Source organism: Apium graveolens, unplaced genomic scaffold, assembly GCF_009905375.1.
Source record: "Apium graveolens cultivar Ventura unplaced genomic scaffold, ASM990537v1 ctg669, whole genome shotgun sequence".
NCBI lineage: Eukaryota > Viridiplantae > Streptophyta > Magnoliopsida > Apiales > Apiaceae > Apium > Apium graveolens.
The window spans coordinates 14,388-21,953 of NW_027419695.1; the positions used below are offsets into that span (position 1 = coordinate 14,388).

Genomic DNA, 7,566 nt, shown 5'->3' on the forward strand with positions numbered 1-7,566 from the left:
CACCCATTATCCCAAAATTTCACCCCGCTCATTAGTCAATATTTCGGTTCCCCCATTATTTTCCCTCTTCGGACATAACAATTCCTCACCATCTCTCTCTTAGCACTCCTCTCTCTCCTCTCTCGACAAAACACTCCCCTCCCCCGTTCACTTTCACCTCGACAACTCACTTCACCATCTAAATTCCACTCATCTCACCTATTCTCACCATCTCACCTCCGCTCACCATCTCTCTGTGTTCAACATCTCAATTCAGCTAAAGCTCGGTTGTTAAGCTTTGTAAGCTTATCTCATCTTTATTCTCAAATCGAACTAGTCTTCTATACATGAAGACAAAATTTGTAAATTGGGAATTTTTTTAATCAAAACCCTAATTTGTTAAATTGGTTTTTTTTTTCAAATTGAAACCCTAATTTGATTATATGTCCTGTGTATGGTGCTTTCATTTAATTCAATATATTTTGGAGTTATTAATTCTTTTCAATTTGTTGTATATATACCTGACCTTTTTTTGCATACGGTAGTGGATTTAATCTTTAGGTATTCACTTGTTTAAAGTTGGATTAAAAGTTGCGTTGTGTTACTTATTGGTTTATACTTTTGTGTTTGTATGTTATATGATTTAATTTTTAAGTTAAATTGTGTTTGTCAATTTGGGGATAATACGAATGGGTGTGTGTCCACATGTTGGATTTTTTAAGTTTTTGTAGCTTTGATTAGACATTTTTGTGTTTTTCTGTTGGCTAATTATGTAATTTTGTTGTTGTAATTTTGGTTGAATGTGATGTGGAACTGCAGGACCACATTTCAATCCGGAAGGATTGACACACGGTGCTCCTGAAGATGAAGTCCGTCATGCAGGTGACCTTCCTGAAGATGAAGTCCGTCATGCAGGTGACTTGGGAAACATTATTGCTTGTCGATGGTAATGGACTATTCTGTTGCTCTGTTGCTCTGGTCAGATTGGTTATTACGGACTAGTATTTATAATATACATTCGACATATTAGTGTATTTAACCTTGAAATATCTTTGAGGAAGTCAATTATGTGCCTTAATTAGTATTCCAACATTGCTCTTTATTCCTCGAAACAAATGATAAGAATCTTTCCAGGGCTCTCTATTGTGTGAAACTAAGATGATAAGAATTATGCTCATGATTAACTTTAAGCACTCATTAGGGTCCATATTATAGATGCCAATCAAATTTTTGTTTATAAACTTATCCTTACTGATACATTTGCCTTCTATGTAATAAATGCAGGTGTGGCAGAAACAACAATTGTCGAGACACAGGTATTTCTCTAGACCTTGGTAATTTGACACTTTGATATGTTCTAATTCATTCTCAGTTATAGTCAGTGTTGTAAAAAGCGCAAATCGGACCTAAGCGGTGAAGTCACCTTCTAGCGCTTAAGCGCTAAAGCGAGCGCTTAAGCGGTTTTAAAAGCGGACGCTTAATCGGATTATAAATAAATAAATAAATATGTATATGTTAAAAGTAATGAATATTTTTTTAAATAAAGAGATAACATTCACGTATTATAATAAATCAATAAAATAATCATTCACAAAGTCATAATCAACTTAAAAAATACAAGTAACATTTAAAAATATCAAATTATACCTTTTTTAAAAATAAGATTTATTTTTTTCTAATTATTTTTAATTCCCCTTTTAATTGGTCAAAAACCGCTTAATCGGTCAAAATCCGCTTAATTCCGCTTAGAGCCGCTTAAACCCGCTTAAATTTTATTAAACGCTTAAATATCCGATTTCGCACTAATCCAAGCGTTTTGACCTCCGATTCCGCTTAAGCCCCCGCTTAAGCGTCCGCTTAATGTGCTTTTTACAACACTGGTTATAGTTGAATGGGATATGTAGATACCGTTTATTGGGCCAAATGTAGTAATTGGAAGAGCCTTGGTTGTTCATGAACTTGAGGATGACCTCGGAAAAGGTAATATTTTATTTTTCTCGTTTTGAACTTCTGGTTTGCATGCCTGATATAATGATATGTGAATCTTATGTATAGGAAATTAGGAACGGATTTAATATATCTTCCGTGTGCAAAGATTTGTTTATTCCATGTTCTCACTTGCATTTGTTTATCTATTTAGGTGGTCATGAGCTTAGCCTTTCCACTGGCAATGCAGGAGGTAGAGTGACATGTGGTATGTAATAAGCAAACTCCATTATTTCTCATTACAAATATATTATTACTTTTGCCTTGCATTCTCCTTGTGTATATAGTACATGGTATAGATTGTGTTGTGTTATATTTTGATGTAATGAATAATTATGTGTTTACAATAGTTTAAAAAAAGCTTAGATGCTTGGTAGACTACTAGAATTATATATGATAAATCAGTTATGCAGTGAAATTCTTCAATCTGCGTGTTGATATATTAATCTAAAAAAATGTCTCGTTTGTTTTATAAGTATGTAGGGCTGCTTTAAATCTTGCACAAGCTCTTGAGTATTGTACAATGAAGGGACCTGCTCTTTACCATGATCTTAATGCTTACAGGATAGTCTTTGATGACGTAAGTAAACTGTTAGGATTGTTTTGGTCATTTTAAAGCTTTTATACCTTGGTGCTTCTGTTTTACTAACTTAATGTATTTCATCATTTCACAGGGTTGTAATCCAAGACTCTCTTGCTTTGGGTTGATGAAGAATAGTAGAGATGGAAAGAGTTACAGCACTAACCTAGCATTTACCCCACCAGAATATCTGATAACTTGTATTTATTCTCTGCAACATTTAATATTATCCTTGTAAATATTTTTTGGAATTTTCCAGTTCTTTCTCACAATATCTAACAGAATTTTTTTGTTGACTGAATTTTGTTTTGTTCCCTCCATCACCCTAGTTATGGTATTATAAGAAGCACTCAGTTATTAACCTATACAAATTATGTAAATAAACATTATTAATAACTCTCAGACTAACCAATAAAGTACACTAATAATTATTGAAAGTCTTACATCAGAAGACATATTATAGACGCTGGCATATTGATCATACTTGAGTGTACTTGAGCATTCTCTATAGATATGAAGTATCTAGATTGCATGAGATGATTAACCTTTACAAGGATTAAGTTTATAACTACAGAGTACACATATAATTTATTTATATTTTGACACCAGAGTATACATAATAATTCTTTCTAAAAATATGATTGATACTTAAAACACCTTCTAATGTCAATTTATAAGATTTGGATTTAAATTATTTGATATACTTGTAAATAAACTTGTCTTACTAGTAATCTGTTGAAAAATTAAATTTAAAAAAATCAAGCTTTACAAAGAAAAAAGTTTCAATTTCATATTTTGGTGCAACATAGAGTAAGTTAAAAAATACATGAAAGTTCATTTTGTTAGTTTGGCCCAGGTAATGTGAACATTAAGGATCTCCTCAGACCCTGGCGCTTGAAATCGGTTTCCTGCACCCATTTTCATTTCATTTTGTTATGGGCCTATTAAGATACTTTGATAAGAAATATTTGAAGGAATCACCATGTTCAGTTTTTTCTTGCAGAATTGAATGGAGACATTATTTTGTATGAAAAACTACAAAATTTTCTAGCAATCTTGCTGGTTGAGGTGAATAATTGGCTAGTGCACATAATGTATTGACAATGTGTTTCTTGGGACCAGTTTTGTTTTTCTGCAATGCCATAGACTGTAAAATTTAAAACAAACACGTACTCTAGTTATTTCATATTCGTATTTAAGTGACTATGATATTCAGTTTTAAGTTTTAGCTGTCACTTAATGCTTGGATATTGTGTCATTGTTGTGTGAAAGACATGTATATCTTAAATCATGTAAAGATTTATTTTTGTATGCCTTTAATGTGGTGTTACCTAATACTAAGTGTTGGGATTTTTATTTATAGACGCTGGCCACAGTTTAAGTTGGGATACACAAAATGTAGAGATGCTGGTTGATTTTTTGAATAATTATCAGAACTGAGATCTTTCCTACATAAGGCAGAGGACATCGCATACCAAGCTACTACATATGTTTCGTCCCGAACGACGTATCAGCTTAAACATTTGAATTCTTAGTTTTCTTACAACTTGTATCATATGTCCTGTGCTAGAGTGTATTAATGATGATAGATATGTTAGTTGAATGACAATTAGTTGAATGTATTTTATGAATGGTGCAATGGATAGATATTTTGTGACTGCAAGGTTTTTAATTTTGTTTATGCATCAATTTTCTTGTAACAAAACTGATGTCTAATAATTAAATATACATCACTTTTATTGTGGAAATGCTTATGTGAAAGAATAAAATAGACATCACTTTTGTTGTGTTAAAAGCGATGTCTAAAAATACAATAGACATTAGTTTCTTTGGGTTGAAATTGATGTCTAAAAATTGATAGACATTACAGTTTCTGAAAGAAATCGATGTCTAATAGGCTGAAAGACATCGGTGTATGGCCGATGTCTAGAATAGACATCACCGACATCAACATCGGTTGCAAAACAACATAGACATCGGCCAAAAACCGATGTCTGTGGACATTTTTCTTGTAGTAAATACTAGGAGGAACTTGTACATCAACTTCTCACTTGATGAAGCACATTTCAGGTGAGCAAAAAATCTGCAATTTGCACAATAATATACCCAGTGGATGGGATTGATAAATTTATCACAGATGCCACATGACCAGTAAAATTCACAATATTCTTGGGGAAGAGAGTAGGCCAAGATGAGAGTGTGTTGGTTGTGATATTTACTTAGGTAGGTGATGGGTGCATTGGCACAACTCTTGTGTATCCAGAAACAACATGTGGTACAAATATAGGACAAGTCTGTAGCTGTGGTGTTTGGACTAGGGTTAATGGGTGATTGTGACCTGGATGACAACGGGTACGATCCTCTAGAGATTTAAGTTCAGATGCTACACATTTCAGACAAAAAAATCGATTTTTAGAAACATACATAAAGCCCTGAGAATAACCTTCACAAACATAACACGTATTATAGTAAAGTTTTCTATATGAACGTGCAATGAAGCGTAGAGGGTGTTGGGGGATCATAGGGTGTGTAAATGTTGAGGGCAACTCAGAACAAGTTTTATGCATAAAGAAACCAACACAATCACTCGATGAGCTACCATCAATGACGGAAGTGTGGCACCTATAAAATGCGTCTAGGAGTTTGTTTATCGGTTGTCTGCACATAGCACATTCTACATCCTTGCCAACAACAGACTCAGCTTCATTTAGTGTCAGCTTATGGTCATGAAGAAAATGTTTCAATTTCCTCCCATCTATGTATGAAACTAACACAAAGACACACACACAAGAGGGATATGTATGTTTACAAAAGGAAAGCATATATGAAAGGTCTGTTTCTACCTTTTTCTATGTAAAGGGAGCTACAAAACACAATTAAGTAGTTAACGCAGTTTATAAGTTTGATGCATTGCTGACAGGTGAAGCAATGCAGATTTAAAAAATTGTCGGCATTGAATAATTAATTGACAAGTAAGAATATGTACAAGAGCCAAATTGGAAGAGTGAATGATAAGATTATAAAGAAACCTCAGGCACAAGCAATAACCTTAACATTTTTTATTCCAATATTAGCTAGTATATAATCAACCTGAAGAAAAAGAAAATGTTGCAGGTTAAGATATTCTGATCAAAACAAATTAGCTAGTACCTGCTACTTATGTTCGTTGCTTAAAAATGAAGTCGGTATGTTCTTTACCTTAGAAGAAGTTACTCATTCTTGCAAAAGCACATATGCTTCTGGTATAAGAAGTCCTTACATTCGAGCAATTTTACTAGTACCACATTCCTTACTTTGTATAAATAAGTTTGTATGTGGAGAATCTCTGAAACCGATTTTAGAATCATTTGGGTTCGAAAAAAATTACCCAGTGGTATAGTTTTGGATTAAAAAATCGATTTCTCAAATGACAAAGACTATGATGAATATACAAAATCAAGAGTACAGGCTATTCAGGTCTCTTTTGCCTAAAAGAAATGGTTTCTGAAAATGAAGTCTTGTGCGTCGTTTATCTTACAAAGAAGTTAATTATTACTTGCAAAAGTACACAGGCTTCATCAAGGAATTTTACTAGAAACCACATTCCCTTACTTTGGAGAATCAAAGTAAGCTAAGGCAGTCATATGTTTTCTTCTTTTTTTGACACAGCGAAGCTAAACATTCCTTGCTTTCGAGTATCAAAGAAGTGATCCCGTTTTTCTTTAGGCAAGCCGAGACTGCAAAACCCTCAATCTTACTTTCTAAGTACATGGCATTTTATACAGTATGCAGTTGGCTCAACCCTTGCCTATTGAAGTTGACATTTCGTTTGATATTGTTCCAAAAATTAGTCAGAATTGGACAGTAGAGAACTCTCGAAAGCACCAAAGATGAACACGACCTAAACTAATCATCATGAATGCTGTAATTAGCTGCGCTTGCATATTAGCTGATACAGATTAATAAGAAAAAGGTTTGAGTCTAGCAGAAGAATAAATTACTGTGACATTATGAAATGGAACTTAGCATTCACCTCAATTTGTAGTACCGTGTGGCCTAATTATTGTCGTTACTTTCTTATGCAGGGTCATCAGTACCTATGCCAGAAGCAAGAAGAACGACTCAGCTCCCCCCGGAACCTGTTGTGGAATGGCCAATTATCGGTCACCTTCATCACTTGTTCGGAGCCATGGCAGATAAAGTTGGACCAATCTTCATGTTGCAACTAGGAGGTACTAGATAGCTCGGAAGCTAGTGACTTGGAATAATTTGTAAAATACAAATTGAGCATATGCACACCTGCATATATGTGAATATAATCTGATTTTAACACTTTTGTTTCACTTATGCACTGTTCTTGTTTACCAGAAATAGATTCAAGAAATTATCATGGCCATATCACTGTTAGTACAGCCAGCCTGCAAACGCACTACTGGTTAGTACTCAGAGAATCTGTTAGTGGCTCTTTATTCTTGATTGCTGAAACTAAGATGACTGCTATTGTTAATGTTGAAATTCTGAATTTCATAAATAATCTATAAAGATAAACAAATTTAAAAGGAAACAATATCGGATGCACTTTATATTTGCATGATGAACATTCCAGAACTGGCTTCCCAGTTACATCTCCACCACATTCCTTGCAACTTAGCTTCTTTTTATTCAAAATCAATGTGAGGCCGTGAGGATGTGCATCGCTATAAATGTTAGTGGCGCCAAGCTTCAGATTGGAGAGCCAATCATATGGATCAATACAGTGATTATGAAATGATAGGTCACAAGTATTGCAGTGATAAAACCAACCGCCTGGATAAATCTGTTTGGAGCAAAATTCACATTCGTACTCGTGAGGATGATCAGCTACATTCTTGGAAGACAGAATCAAGTAGAGGGGATGTGTATCCAATCTATGTTTCACCAGGTGTGTCAGCCTTATCGCACACTTTGTATGTACGTAGAATTCACATTTTTCACATCCATATATGATACAGTCTGTGCCTTCTTCAAAGTCATTCGCACATGCTTTGCAATAATAATCATCA

The 7,566-nt window shown here is 34.1% G+C and overlaps 1 pseudogene; it reads left to right on the forward strand.

Annotated features, from left to right (window-relative positions):
- The first annotated feature begins 610 nt into the window (after positions 1-610).
- On the forward strand, positions 611-7,065 carry LOC141703470 (uncharacterized; annotated as a pseudogene).
- The last annotated feature ends 501 nt before the right edge of the window (positions 7,066-7,566 follow it).